This window comes from Dromaius novaehollandiae, chromosome 9 (assembly GCF_036370855.1).
Source record: "Dromaius novaehollandiae isolate bDroNov1 chromosome 9, bDroNov1.hap1, whole genome shotgun sequence".
NCBI classification, from domain to species: Eukaryota; Metazoa; Chordata; class Aves; order Casuariiformes; family Dromaiidae; genus Dromaius; species Dromaius novaehollandiae.
In genome coordinates this window covers 3,355,339-3,371,163 of record NC_088106.1, presented here as the reverse complement: position 1 = coordinate 3,371,163, position 15,825 = coordinate 3,355,339, and the positions used below count along the sequence as shown (strand labels likewise).

At 46.3% G+C, this 15,825-nt stretch overlaps 1 protein-coding gene across 1 annotated transcript in view; it reads right to left on the bottom strand.

Moving 5' to 3' along the window:
• The window catches only part of SCHIP1 (schwannomin interacting protein 1), a 179,252-nt gene that overhangs the window by 32,778 nt on the left and 130,649 nt on the right, over positions 1-15,825 (bottom strand). The window lies entirely within an intron of this gene.

Here is a 15,825-nt window from a genome sequence, read left to right as displayed (position 1 = left end):
TTACTTAATCTTTCCTTTTCTAAAGTCACTGATGCCATCCGTATCCAGCACAGGAAGAATGTAGTCCTATATGGTAAATTTGGATGGATAGGAAGAAAGAAATGGTAAGGCGAAACATGCAGCGTTTTATCTTTAAACTAAGCCATAGCATACAGAGTAGATCAATAACCACAGATTAGTCTGGTTTAAAACCTCCTCCAAACCTGACCCACAAGCAACGCAACCAATACCAACCTCATTATGCCCGCTGCCCTCTCATTTTCCCTCCTCGGTGCTCCTCACAGCCACGGCACCACCCCGGTCCCGCAATACTCCGTCTAACCGGGACCAAACGCACACGTGCGTCTGCTTGTGCAAGTTCAGTCTCCAGTCACTGAAACCAGCCCAGCAAACACATGGCAGATGTGTGTCCACGCTAACTGACGGTCTCCCAGATGGAGGCTGGGAATACGTCCCAGGCTCTTGTCAAGCTAAGTGACACGCGGGCTTTTGCATGGCTTTGTACGTATAAACGCCCTGCTGAGCAGAGCGACCGTGCACGGCTTTTCCAGGAGTTGAGGTGACACAGTACACGGGGATGTGCAACCACCACACTCGAGGTGTACCTGGAGAGGGGAGGAGCGCGGAGACGTGCAGTTCATGCATGTGCTTAGCAGGGGCTGCATTTGCACACAACGGCTGATTGTTCCCGAGGCCAAAATGCACAGAATCGCCGCTTGTTCTCATCGCAGCCGTCTCCTGCCTGCCCACGAGCTCTTCAGAGCACAGATTTCATCAGTAACGGCATTCATTCCTCCACAGCCCTTCGCAGCGGAGCACATGCGCAGATGCTGCTTTCAGATCCCACGGGCTGTTTCAACATAATTTTCAAGTTTGAACAGAATAACAATAACTGAGCAGTGAAATAAGACTTCAGAACTTCGACGCTTGTGAAGGCAAACGAGAAGTCAAATATAATGACAAAGACGAGAGAGCGGTACCGCAAATAAGCACAGCCTCGGCCTGCTGTCAGCCCTCGCAGTGGCACTGGAGAATCTGAGCAGTCCATCCCACCCCATGGTTAGAGAGGGAAAGTCTCTCCTCCTGCCTCTGGTGTCCTACCACTGCAGACTGCAAATACACCCATAGCTGCTGCATTTAATCTCTCTGAGGTCAGATGCATTTTGAACTGCGGTGCTGCCACTGCACCAGTACATCACCTGCGTCATGCTGGAGGGAGGCCTCAGGGCGCAGCCCTACCTTCTGCCAGTGACCCCAGCGACGCTTCTCCAAAGCTTCGGAAAATCGCCAGCAGTCAGTTACGAGCACAACTCCTTGATACGCCGTGAACCATAAGCTGTTTCTATGCTTCAGACTCCCTCTACAGAGAAACTACAGCTTATAATTTTGCAATCTACCACACCAGCAGTGCGAAAGGAACCAGGGAAAAAGCTGCTTGCAGAAAGGAACCATCAGGTAAGAAGTCTGTCATTCTGCTGCACAGCGTCTCTCTCAATCACCTCCAACAGGAAGGTGCAAGCCCTGAATAGGAGGAAAAGAATAAACAGTGTTTTCACAGGAAAGCAGAGTCACAGCCAGGAAAGAGGGCCGATAAGGGCTTTGCAAACTGAGGAATGCTGGTAACCCCCTTGACGGCACCTCCAGGCCAAGGAGCGTCTCTGCAGAGTCTCAGAAACGCAGCTTGCAGATCTCCCACGGAGGAGGCTCACGCTCCCCTCCCAGCGCCCTGGGGCTTTCTGCATTTTCCCCACAGGCCCAAGTCGCAGTTGCAGAACATCTTGCCTACAGCAGCTCCGAGGCTCAAACACTTGACGTTTTCAGTGGAAAGAGGTGAGCAAGGCACAACTAAGCAGGTATATGCTATATTCTTGAGAAGTTTTACTTCTGTATCTCAGAGTACGCAGAAGATCCCAGCTACCAACTCAATACCCTTCAACGTTACGAAGGAATATCCATTTATGTCTGGAATAATCAATGTGGTGAAGCCAAGATCTTTGCATAGCTTTGAGCAGTCTACAAACAACATCTCTTCGTTGAGCTCAAAAGATATTTTTGCATACAGAAGAGCTGGTGGACACAGGTATGTTGGGGCAGATGCTGAGCCATAAACTGTTTCTCATCTGTAGGTCTGGAAGAACATCTATGGAGGATGAAGTATGGGTGCAGCAGAGATCCCACATAGCTAACAACCCTGAAATCACTCTTTTAACGTACATGAGGGGTCTGATCAAGGCAGGACCAGGCACGTACTACTGCAAGTAAGAAGCATACCCAAAGGTGCTGACCAGCTTGACCCCAACTAAGTCCCCGACTAACGCAAATGCAGGAAAAGCTGCGTGGTCTGTTCTCACTTGTGATTTCTTGGTGTTTGGCTACTCAAAAGAAGATGGCTTTGGCACGTGACTCACTGCCTTCTACTCAGAGGCAGCAATCTACCAACCTAGAGAAAGCAAAGAAAAGCTCTTCACAAAAAAAAGAAATTATTTAGCATTTTGTTTGTCCTCACTTGGGTCCACAAAGCCCTGGAAGGAAATATTTGTTCCTAAAAATGCCTGACAGGGAGATAATTAATATTCATGGGGTTTTTGCAAGCTGGGAGGTGCCAGCAACAGCCCCGCTACTGCCAGAATACCTGGCAGCAGAGAAGCATCGCCCCGGCCAGGGAGGCACCCTGAACCTAACTGCATGGGAAACGAGTGCTGCTTGGACGGCATCTATTTAACCGGTCTTGAAGCTATTTCTTCCTAATCCCATCAGGACGCGGCGGCAGAGGAAGCTGAGTCCTCCTGCCGCTGCTCGCTTTTGTGCGGAGCCAGCGGGGAGGGGCAGGCAAAGTCTAGCTTTCCTGCCTTGCTGACCGAGCTGCAGAGCAAAGGTTTAAGACACGTCTGCAAAAGGCAGGACTGCCACCGCCTGCACCGCTTTCCCTGGAGGACAGGGGCTCCCCAGGCTGGGAGCCCGCTGGCCCCATTCCCGCAGCGCCGTGCTGCATGTGGGGCTCCCCGGCACTGCCGGGCCACTCTGCAACCCCACACGCCTCCAGCAAGTGCAGCCCACCCAAGAGGACGGTTCCCCATCGAGCAATCCTTCCACCGGGGATGGGACAGGACAAACAAGGCGGCTTTAGCCACCCAGGTTCACTTTTAGCACCTTTTATTCATGTACAGCAAAGCTGTAACGTGCCCGTGCTCGTTTCTGCCCTGGCGGGTCCCAAACGTGGGTTTTGCAAGACTCTTCTCCAAACACTGCAAGACCTGCTGCCACCTTGCCGCGGGAGCACAGGGCACTACGCAGGACCACTGTTTCCTTCTCCAGCAAGCAGAGGGCCTACTGCAGCATCTGGTAGGTTTTAAGAGGCTTTCAGAGCCCTCTCTTTCTCCTAACACGCAGCTCTATTACAGGACTTACATACTGTGCAAAAGTAGTCCAGCCAGCTCGGATACGTCAAGCCAGGCCCCTAGGTGTAGTCGGATGTTTACGGCACAGTTTGAAGTTTCAAGGCGCGAGGGAGAAAGGGGTGAAAGCACTGTTTGCGCAACACCTGAACCAGGGGAGGCCCAAGAGAAGGCAACGGTGATGCTACTACATCAACAAAATTACAAGTTAAAGTTACAAAACAAAATACCCCCTCTCTCCGGACAGGTCCATAAGCTTGGCTCTCAGGATGTTGCTTCAGGGAACAGTGGACCACTTTGATTTGTGGCAGCTGGTATTAACCTGTTGGTGCTCAGTGAGAAGAGCAGCTCTACAGCAAAGCGGGAAGCAGCAAGTGATTTCCAAAGCACTGAGTTATTTCTAGCTGGTTTCACTGTGGAAAGTTAACTTAACCAGAAGCTGCTATTTCTTCACGAGACAGTTTACTGTCTGTATACGTTAAATGTTTACTAAACTTCTCATCCAAATACATTACTTGAACAATCAAGAATTTCCCCATAAAGCTACGAGTTACCACCACGAACCAGTTGCCTTTTTAATCTCCAGGATCACATCCTGACCCTGCTGGGATCGACAGCAGAACACGTGACCTCAGAGGGGTAGGGTTTGATCGAGGTCTCCAAAACAACTCCAGGGTTGACTCCAATTTTATCCAGTCGAGTTCAACACACAAAAATAAGTGTAATTACCAGGCATGCCTTCAAAAGTATGCTACATCATACAAACGACATTTGCAATACATTTAAATATGGTCCCTTTTTCCTGAACACTTTGCACCAAGGCAAGAACAAACCATCAGAAGAGCTTTTCTAACGCTACAGCAGCTCTCTAGCGTCAATTATTAATAACAACAATTTCATCTGTTATTAACCTTCAAGCAATTCTATGCCCAAATCATTTCGTTAGTACGGGAACGGGAGCTGGCAGCCCGGCCGCGCCGGGAACCGGCGCTCTCGGAAAGGCGACCTCCCAGGGCCGCCTGCGCGGAGCCACTGGGAAACCCTCCCCGCACGTCTTGCGAGCAGCTGGGGTACCGTCTGTCAGGGAAAACCTAGGTGTAGCTCATCTGGCCTTTGTGCTGCGAGAAGGATTAGATAAGCTCTCGAACTGCCTTTTTTGTGCAGTTTAAATACTATTAGAGCATGGAAGTATTTGCCTCTTTAGCCACTTGAAAATGCATTTTAAAAGACTTTGGAGAGAAGAGGTGGAAAAGGCTATGCATAATCTAGTTTGTGCTTTCGCACTGGTTTCTGCTTATGGGCGACTGCCCTGGTTTTCACCTACTTTTCACTTCAGAGAATCAGACACTTGGGAACGTTTCCCGACACTTTTTTTTGGACGTTACAGGCCATTTTCCTGCTTCTCCTAAGACCTCCCGGGTCAGCCTACAGACGTAAGAAGCTGGGCATTATTCAAAGACATTCCTGTTAGATGCTCTCCTTACTAGAGATGCTGTTCATAACAGCTCTGTGGAAAAAAAATCAGAGGACCTGAAGAGCCAGGGACAGTTCATGCAGCCCGTGAGCAGAAGCCCGGACGGCCCGAGACCCCTCGGGGGAAAGGCAAGATCCAAATCCATAAAGGAAAACGTCTGTCAGCTCTGCAGTTCAGAGAACAAGGCACTGGCAGCAGAACTCCAGAGGATAACCCTTAATTAAATAGAGGGCAAAACTGGAACAACAATATGTTGTACTACTACTTTATACAGAAATCCTCGGTTAACACGATCGGGGCACAGAAGCTGCTTTTTTTCCTTCCTAAATTGTTAACAACAGTGATGAAAACAGAAATGCAGACACCCCGGTGTAAATGCTTCCCGGTCACAGAACAGGGCCCCTTCCACAGCAGCAATACATGGGACAAATACCGGTATTCACATTTCCAGTGCTGGTACTGTCATTTACTAATTCATCTTAACTACTGGTTTCTTTATAAAGAAAGAATGAGAATTTGGATCCATCTTTTTCCAAGGCCTTTAACACTGCACTTTCCTCAGCTTGGTTGCAGCAAAAGGTAACTGGAAACGGCGGTTGGCCACCTTACTGACCGAAGAGGGGAACTGCCCGACTTTCGTTAGGGAAAGCTTTTTGCCCAGCGCAGTTAGAATCAGTGTTTAACGTGTGAGCAAAAAGCCTTCATGAAAGATAAAATCCTATTTTACAATGTCCAAGTGAAAACCTCTAACTATCTTTCCTCAGTCACTTAGGTTTCAGTCTTCCGAGACGTCACTATCACACTACTTTATCACTCGTTTTTACAGTCCTTCAACAAAAATACCTTGAGCAACTCCTGATGTTCCCAATACAAAAGGGCTTTTTTCATTTTTGCAAGTCACAGCTAGAATTTGGCTTTACAATTTTCAACCTGAGAAATAATTTATGAGAAAGCAGAGGAAAGAAAGGGCCAACTAGGTTGTATCAGTACATATGCTAAGATATGGGAATATTAAGTATTAATGCTCATACACAGCATAGAGAATTCAATGGAAAAATGATTCACACATTGTTTTCTAAAAATTACCAAGAACGGTTTATCACGAAATTACTTTCAGGCAAGGAAAACAGAAAACATGAGAGCCACAGAACCCTGGTATTTCCCCAAGTCCCTCTTTAATAAATTCAATATAGGAGCTACATTAAATAAAAAGTTTAGATTAAATTTTTAATAACTCACTAAAAGCATTTCAATACTCTGTGGACCACATGCACTACCAGCTCTTGTATGCATAAAGAATTAAGCACTTTAATATAGTTCTCTCTTTTTAGCATCGCCATCTACCAACCGAAAGTCAATTAAATTTCATGTCTCCATTTACCATTCTTCCCCAATCCCTTTGAATTTCCTATGCCTATTTCCTCTAGCTTATGTGAATGCTTGGATTTTGTTTTAACAAAGCATGAACAAGTTTAAATAAATGGCTTTCATGTAATTTTCTCATTTAAAGGAGATCTATAGATCACCGAGCAGGAAGCCAAAATTGGTGTTATAAATAAGATCTACTACCTCTGTGACGCAAACGACTCCATAGGCTTGACAGGGCATGACAAAGTGCGCAAAAATGGTACAGGTGCTTGAAAAAGCCGGAAGCCCTTGAAGACAATAGCTATTATGCAGCTCCTGATGTTTAAGCCAACAAATGCAGATCAAGTAGTTGTAATATGCAACCTCATTTCCCACCAAAGTCTTTAGCTATTTACTTACAGAAGTAGGATTAATTTTAGATACATATTAGTATATTGTCTTGAAGAAGTATTTCCAGACCTGGTGCTGGTTTACTTCAGTTGCACCTAAGGAAAATACCTCATGCAAAAGCCGATCTATTTGAAGATTAACAGCCAAAACATACTCAACTCTGTTGTGGAGAAATTACGGCCACTCCTCAAAAGTATTATTCTGTCCTACACCTCTGATACCTGCGCTGCTGCTACGCCTGTCTCGAATGACCTTATCACGCGAACGCCCTGTATCCATAGGAACTCCGGGTCCACAGCGACAAACGCTGGAAAACACCAAACTGATCAGATTACGTGATTATCTGAAAAGGCTATTTGTTTTAGAAAATGAGTATCAATATGAAGTCATAGGGAGAAACCAGGAGAATTGCATTTTCTTTCAATGGTAATTACACATGATTTTCACAACCTAAGCAGAGAATTTTATACACCTCAATAATGTGCATATTTCCTTTGAAAGTCTAATAAAAGCCTGTTTCTCCTACGAGATTCAAAATCTTCAGCAAAACCATTCACCACTAACAGATTCAGAGGGCCTGAAACGCTGCATTTACAACTTTTTAAAACAGCATTCTCAGAAGCATTTAATATTTAGAAGTAACTTCTAAAATACATCAGATGTTGGCCCTGAAAAAAGAGTCTGTTTCATTTAAATTTGTTATTTAAAGCAGCTCCGAGCCCCCAGCTGCTCTAGCTCTGGACACATGAGAAGAGGATATTTTGCAAAAAAAAGGGCTACGAGGAGCTGCACGGGTCGGGCACGCTCCGCAGGAGGGGCTCCTCTTAGCGCTTCCCAAGTCCCGCTTGCATTCAAACAAGGTACTTTAAACACAACCTGTTCTGGCTTGCACTACCACACTCGGAAATTTTGCCTCTAGCACTGTTTTTTTTCCCTTCCCTGACAGATGAGAGCTTCGAGAAGATTTATCTACCTGGAGCCGCACACACATCAGCATCCGCCACCGACCGGGCACCTGGCTGCCACCTCCGCCGCCTTGATCAATACTTAATCACTTGGTGGCAATACGGAGGGGAGCAAAACATCCTCCTTCAAAGAAACAGGCTTTCAGGACGAGCAAAACTAGATTCTGGTGGTGTGGAAACTTCTAAAACACGTCCACTTAAAAGCAGACATTAAAACTACTATACGCAATTCAACAGAACTTTTACAAGTGCAGTAAATATATAATAAGCCCTGATTAAATCGGATAATTTGCATGGCTAAGTGCATGTGTTTATCTGTTAAAATAGTTACCACACAGAAGTTTCTTAATACAAGAAGAATCTTTTTACTTCAGTAGGGGAAGTCAGACAGTGACTATAATAGCTAAAAATAGGAAAATATTTAAATATGTGCATTTCACCTATAAGCACTTACAAAACAGACTACCCAGCACGGGAAAGCTCATCTTTGCTTTCTAGACAGTCTTTGCTTTCTGAGGGTGACAGATAAAATCTCAAGTGTCTTTCGCAAACAACTAGGGACATTCAACACCCGCTTTAGCGGGAACCCAACGCTTCCACTTTCCTTCAGTTTAGCCCCAGGACGAAGGAGAAGCTGGATCTACAGCAGGGTAAGGCAGGGAGGGGTGCCAATACCACGGATGGAGGTCTGACCCCGCTCCAATGGCTTTCATTCACAATTAAATCGATTTTTGATTTTGACCTCCCCACCACTTGCTTGAACACGTGGAAATACATACACATTCCATTTATTATTATTAACTCTTTCACAGCCTATTTTTTGACGTCTTACAGGCCACAGATTGAAAAACACCGGACTAGAGAGTCTAAATGGTCTTTCCCCGATAGCAAAGGTTACACTAGAAAGCGGGATGCTTGTTTTTACCCACGGTGGAGATGCACTAGTGTTAAAAACGCCAGTCAGCACACATCGGAAGAGAAGAGCAGCTAAATTCTTGCACAGGCAATAAGTAAGCTTCAAACCAAGCAAGTAAGCTTAAGGCAATATCTCCTTTTTGAGGCAACCCATATCGAGAGCTACATTAGCACCACTCAGGAGTTATCTAGGGTGTGCCATGAAGCCGTACTCATGGCCTTTGCCTGCAAAAATCATTCTCAACACTGTTTTTAACATCAGACCATTGTGTGAGCACTGCTTGGCTCACACGCGTTCTGCATACGCCTCTCCTCTGTCACACACACGGAAATCACCATTAATTTTACCGAATCTTTTTGCAGACAGGAGTAGGAGAAATGACGACATGACAGCAACTAGAACCCAGTTCTAACTTGCTCTCCAGTCTCTGCACAAACTTTGAAAAATAGTAAGCCTACGCTTCAGTTTTTTAACTAGCAGTTAATGCAAAACTGCCTTAAATCCAGTAATGAAATGAGCAATTACTAACAATTCTTGTTTTTCCTATAACTGCTATATAATTCATACAACCGCTAAACATGTGTGTTAATGCTTGCAGGATACCTGCAGTTGGATCTGAAGCTTTAAGTAGAGAAGCTGAACTGCCCGACGCCTCTCTGCGCCAGCCGCGAGCCCCAGCTTTGGGCCGAGGGCCGTCTGCCAGGATGCAGCAGGGTCCCGAAAAAGGCAGAGGAGTCTTCAGCGAAGACCCGCGACCCCACACTGCTGGCCGTCCTCCCCCCTCCACGCCAGGCAAGTGCCTGGCTGCTCTCTGCTCAACAAGTCACCGATTTCTGTCCCCGCTCCTTCAGCGATCTCGGCCTCCTTAGACCCCAACCGTATCGCTTTCTGCTTGCTCCATTTGCTTTATTACCTTTTGCTAAGCGCCCCAAAGAGTTTGAGGGCCTGGTGAGTTCAGTACTTGTTACTGAAAGGCTCTGGCAGCAGCAGCTTGGGCAATTACGCCCGGTATGGAGCAAGCCTGGCTCCTGAACATTCATCTATAGATCTGAAATGTGTTTTGAGTTGCACTGAATAAATACTTTTCTATGCTGTTTAATGCACTCTGCCTGTAATTTCTCCCTTAAAAGTTACCATAATTTTCCATAGTGCCAGGTGCTATACACACGCCATCCTTCTTTGCTGAAAGGCACAACGTTACTACTGCATATTGAATGGTTTATTCCAGTGGTAAAAACAACGGGTTTTACACAGCACGTGTCAAATCTGAGAATTTAAACCACTAACCCTTCCGTTTATCGCAGCCACTATGCGAGAAAAAGACGCATAAGTACATTATTATTATCCTATCAAGCAGGCGTTTCTGCTGCCCACTGCTATTTCAACACAAGATATTTGCTTATGTTTAAATGAAAATTGGAAAGCACTAGCGAAGGCTGGGGGCAGGCTGGTGGGAAGGAGCGCAACGCTCTAGACTGCAGAATACCGCGATTTCACGATTACGCCAATAAAGTCATGTTCTAAGATAATCAAGATTTTGACTTGCAAAAAAGCTCACTTCTCTCTACACAAAGGCTTAGCTTTTGCTAGCTGCTATACCAAATATCAAATATAGTCTTTTAAAGGATGCATTGACCTTATACTAGCCAGTACCATGAAGAGCACTTTTCAGCATCACACACACACACACCCCAAAGAGATACCTACTGTCACTTGCGATGCAATTAGCATTTGAACAACCCAACTCTCAGCTTGTTTTGGCTATTTCTACATACCATAGGAAACGTTCACTTACCAAACGACCAGGAATTACTGCCAACTTGCTGGTATCCATAACACAGAGTAGTTAACATACTAATGCTCAGACAAAGCAGAAGCATTTCTCAAAAAAGAATCCATATGTTGTCATCCCATGTATTTAGCACTTTCCTTAATGAAAGGCTTTGCAGCAGCAATGGAGATAAAGTTTTCACTCAAGATTATTAACTGTAGTTGCTTTGCCTGGACCAGTTTCAGAAGAAGCAAACATACATCTTCCCAATCTATGTAATTACAAATGCTCTTCAAGAAACAAGCACTTTAGAGTACATATATCTGTTTTCTTAGCTTAATGACATTGCATACTTTGGCAGAATCATTAATATCTTGCCAACCTCATCTAACCTTTGAGCTGGGTGGAAAGTGGCCAAAGTACACTGCCACTGTGATTCACACACAGCAGAACGTGGCAGCCATGCATCAACGACTGCATTACATCACCTAAGTTATTACACCCAGTTACACTGGGGGGAACACTTATACAAAGCAAATAAACCCTTTGTTTGACTGAAATTACAATACTTCCTAAGGCGAAAATGTTTTTTTTCCTTGACAACTATGCTCTGAAACAAATGAACTGCCCCTAAAGGACCTCTCTCATCAAAGCAGTCATTTTACTTCCTTCGATTGCCCTATGAGGAATAAGACAGACATATCTAATAAGTTAAAGAGCCCTTGTATTAAAGCCATCGAGTGGGGAAAAAAGGTCGTGCTGTGCCTCTGTGTTACAAAAATGACAGAAATAAGATTTTCCACAAGCCAAAAGTTTGATTTTGAAAATTAGTTTGTCAGAAGTTAGTGCACTGACCATTTTTGTCTGGGAAAAATTGCTTTTAAGCATCGAAAACCCCGCTATTCCCATGCTCCCTAATACCTTCTCCGCCAAGGCGACATTCTAACATCAGCCAGGGATGAAGAGCTTAACACTGTAAGGAAGCTTAACCAAGCAAATATTACTCATTTTAAGTGAGAACAAACTCATTGCCAACCACATCAGGTAAATATTTACTCCCTAAAACCTGGAGACAACACGCCCGGGAAGATAAAAGCTTTGCCCTCCTGCAACAACGGAGCCCTGTGCTCGATCTAGGTCCACGTTACTGATAGCCCAGCTGCACTGATATTCTCTTACCGCTTTAATAAAGTGCGTCTGTCAGGCACAGCGGCAGCCTCGCTCGTCTCCTCTCGCATTTCACTCCCCTGCTGCCCCCCGACAACTCTGTCTGCATATTTCTTCTTCCACAGTGCCTGCTGCAATCCAGCTCTCCTTTCAGAGGTTGCCTGCCGCTCCATCAGAGAGACCCCTGCCCCAGGCCGATTATTAAACTATTTCAAGATTTAATCCTGTACTACAATATAATATATACTTTGAATTCTTAAAGCTTCAGCAGCCAGAAGAGGAAAGCAAGGGCCCAGTCATACCATGGGCAGAGGAAATATGTATTTATATGGTCTTTCAGGGACCTCTTCAAACTGGTCCAGAGACCTCCACGGTCAGCGGACCACAGACTAAACCACGGCTCTGAAGGAAGCCAGCAGCACTACGCCTATCTCCACTGATTCAAGACAGCCTAAAGCAGCAAATGACTCAGAAGGGAACAAACCTAACTTCCTGACACACTGAGTATATTTTATAAAACGTAAGAACCAACATGTCTGAAGGCACATCACGAGTCTGGGCAGACTGCACTGATGCTAGTGACCTGGTACCTATAGTGCCAAGGGTACCATATAACCAGCATCCATCTATCTTGGCAGTATACGTAGAAATATGTTACTGATGAAAAGGGAAAAACACAGACTCCAGCGCACTCTTACCCTTACAGGAGGTCCCTACAAATCGGGGTTCAGGAGAAGTCCCGCCGGTTGCAAGGACAGGCTTTTATCACCACTGGCCGCGATGAGCCTGTTCTGCAGCCAGCAAAGCTCCCTCTGCAGAGCCATCCCTCCACAGAGCGTCACGAGCGCTCATCTGGCTGAGCCGTTTCCTGTTTCGCAAGTGTTTTTTTAATTGACTACGGAATTTGCAGATATTATTTTCAGAAAATACATTCTATTGATTGTAATTACCATACTCAGAGACGCAATGGAAAGAATATTAGAACCATTAATGCCGATTTTGATTTTATTAGGACCATTAGTGAAGCTGCAAGTAGAGAGTCACTGCTTCCTAAGCACCTCAACAGCTCCTAAGCACCATAAATCACGTCACGGCGCATTTGTTATTCCTTCAGACACAGCTAAGCTTCAGGAGTTGAGCAGAGTAAAGCAAAAATACTGGCGGCAGGCTTCCTGCAGCTGGATGAGATCAGTCCACGTGTATCTTTGAGGAACCTTCTAAGCATTAACTATCTTCAGAAAACATGTAATTTCGTCTCTATCAGATGAATATCCAGCAGACACCGGAGTATCTAATGCGTCTCATTCAGCTGGAGCACCATCTATGCGTGCTAGAAGGGGCGTGCAGGCAGGCTGCCTCTCCTCAAAGCTGCGATTAACGCAGCAGTTAGATGAGCTGCCCCCAAAGAAACACACCGGAAGGATGCGCTTCCACACCGGCCCGCAATCCAGCCAAACACCGCGAACACCTGGCTGACCTTATTTCACTTTCCACATGACTTAGCTTAGAGACTGGAAACATTCAGCCCATTGGAACAGCTTGAAATCAGAAGCTTTCAAATGCATTTTCAGAAAACCTAATCTCTTTTACCCTTTGAAAAGTCAGAGAACATGAAAATCTCACAGTCTCGCCGTGCAGCCTAGGCCAGCACGTGTAGACGTTTCGGAGTGACAGGGCCCGCTGTGCATCCAGCTGCACAGCTTCGGCAGATGGGCAGCAAGCACTCCATGCCATTTTTCAGCGGATCTGGTCACAGTATTAGTTCCAATAAACCGACGTAGCAGCTGCTGAAGGCTACACTTCTAAAGGGCCAAGCAGAAGGGAGCAGTAATGTTATTTAATAAATTCAGGCTGCTACTGACCCAGCGGCACTATCAAACTGCAGTTACAGAAACATTTATTTTGCCTTCCTCACATAATCATGCAGTCATTTACTTTCTAAACTACCTTCAACAGTCTGACTGGCTGCTACCAGATGAAGGATCTCTGCACGTGAGAGGAGGACCAACTCTGGTGGACTGAAGTTACCTAACTAGAGGGGGTGAGGAGGAAGACAGACCCTAATTTATGGAGAAAGAAGAAAACACTCCTTGATTTCTATGCATAATCTTCTCACGGCTACCTGACTCATTCTTCCTCTCCCTGGAGACAGAGGGCAGGAATGACTTTAGAGAACAGCCCGTCCCACGTGCCAGGCCACGAGGGTCTGCCAGGCACCTCTCCAGAGGCCACCTCATCTCCGCAAGGCTCTTTTATCAGTACAGACTTACAGCTCAGCAAGAATGACGGCTGAGCAGCCAACCCACGTGTTGCTGCGATTTTTGCCACCAGCATCATTTGATCTGCGTGCCAACGTTGAACAGAAGTCTCCCGCCCCTATCTGAACGTCTCTGGTAAAAGCTTTTCACCTGACATTACACTGTGTGCTGATGTGCAGACTCATTCTTGTCCCTCGCGTCTCGTTTGTGTTGCGCAGCTGTGTCTGAAAGTTAAACGACAGCCATTATTCCCACATAATTAACATTCGCTCTCTCTGCTCCTTCTAGCAGCTACGGTCAAATCGCCACAAGCACAAGACTGCTATCTCTGGACGGATGAGACTGAGGGTCCCTCTTCAGTTTAAACATTATATTTAGTTCAGCTGAAGTCATACTAACCCCATCCTGCATTTCACCCCAGATCTTCACTGCCCAGAAATTTTCCCAAAGTCATTTTAGCATTTTTATCGTAAAACTTTCAACTTCCTTCTCCGATAACTACAGCCTGACTGGTCTCCGCCAGCAAGGATACAGCACAGCTCAACACAAACTTCTTCCTAGCAACTGCAAAGTAAAGAAGCAAGCCATACTACAAGAGGGTAGCAGAAACTCTTGAAACCGGTTTTAAATACTGTAACCCAAATCTGAGAAGAATGGACCACAGGCAATTTAACCGTACGGAGCTCGGCAGCAAATGCAAAACAAAGTCAACACCAACTCTAAATGCAACACGTCACACGGCAGCTCTGGAGCGCAGAAGCCGGCAGCAGTAATGGAAATAACGCTGCAGACCTTCGAAGAACCTTCTTTTGAAGCGCAATAAAGAACAATTAAAAACAAGTACCAACTTCGTAAAGAATTCTCAACTTCTCTGATTTTACCAGGAACTACTCAGAAATTTTTTTTCATGAGAACCGACGGGATCTATAGAGAATTCCTGCTAATACAGACCAACAGAAGAAAAAGTCAGTTCTAGACTAGTCACTTGCATAGGTAGTTGTCTCCTGGCTAGTTTCACTTCATCATTTTCACGTTTACAAACAAATGTGTGGGTTTCCAGCAGGGAAAGACAATATTTTATTGTAAATAGCAAGATATTGAGCCTTTGAAAAATGACAAGGTCAGAAGGAAAAAAAAAGAAAGATTTTCTCTTCAAGCTGATCTCAGGAAGCCTTTAAGGTACTGAGTCATCATGGTTTGTGGGGAATACTTTTAAAACTTGGGACATTAGTCAGAGGTAGTACATCTGAAGGTCTGTCAGGCTGCTGGAGTTATAACCTGATTCTGCGCAACTCAGTAACCCAGGCACAGCACTTGTGCAAGCCTCAGAGAAAACCGGGCCGTGCTGTAGGGCTCGGCCGGGAGCCAGGCGTTGCGTCCCAGGTCTGCCGCATGTTTTCTGTACAACCCCGAGATGTCACTCGCTCTGTCTGCTGTCTTGTCATCTTCATGACTACCCCGGACTAAAAAGCAGCTTTTGTAGCCCTGACAAAGTGCAACAGAGTGGAGGCAGCACCAGGGCTCTGTGGTGCTCTCATCCTCTCAAAGCAGATGAAGGTCCCCCTCTGTTTCTCTGTAGCCAGCTATCGGCTGCAGCTCCTTTCCATCCCTTTCTTTTAAATAGCCAAAAGAATCAGGTCACGGCCCAAAGACGACCCAAGCGCAGCGTTGCACACAGACAGATCTCCCCAGGGTGACAAGGGGGTGCCACCATGCAGGCCGGGAAAGCAAGCCCAGCCCTGGCATGCGGAGAGGCCCCAGGTGCTCCTCTGCCAGGAGGTCCTGGAGGCCACGTCCCAACGCGCGTGCAAGGGCAGAGCACGGCCACGGAAAGCATCACCACAGCTCGGAGGTGAGACGCACACCCATCCCGCGGTGTCCGGGCTGCTGCCAGCAGCACCGTCCCTTTGCCCCATGGAAATCGGGGCGGCGGAGCTCAGGTACCTCCTCCCGCATGCCAGGGCGAAGGCAAACCCCTGCTCAGAGAGAGGCAGGAGCTAAAGCAAGAGGAGGAAGAACCAAAAGCCACGTTAACTCAGGTGAACCGCAGGATCCCCTCAGGGCTCCTCGCGGAGAGGAATGTGCGCGGGCGGAGGGGAGGGAGCCCAGGAGAAACCGCAC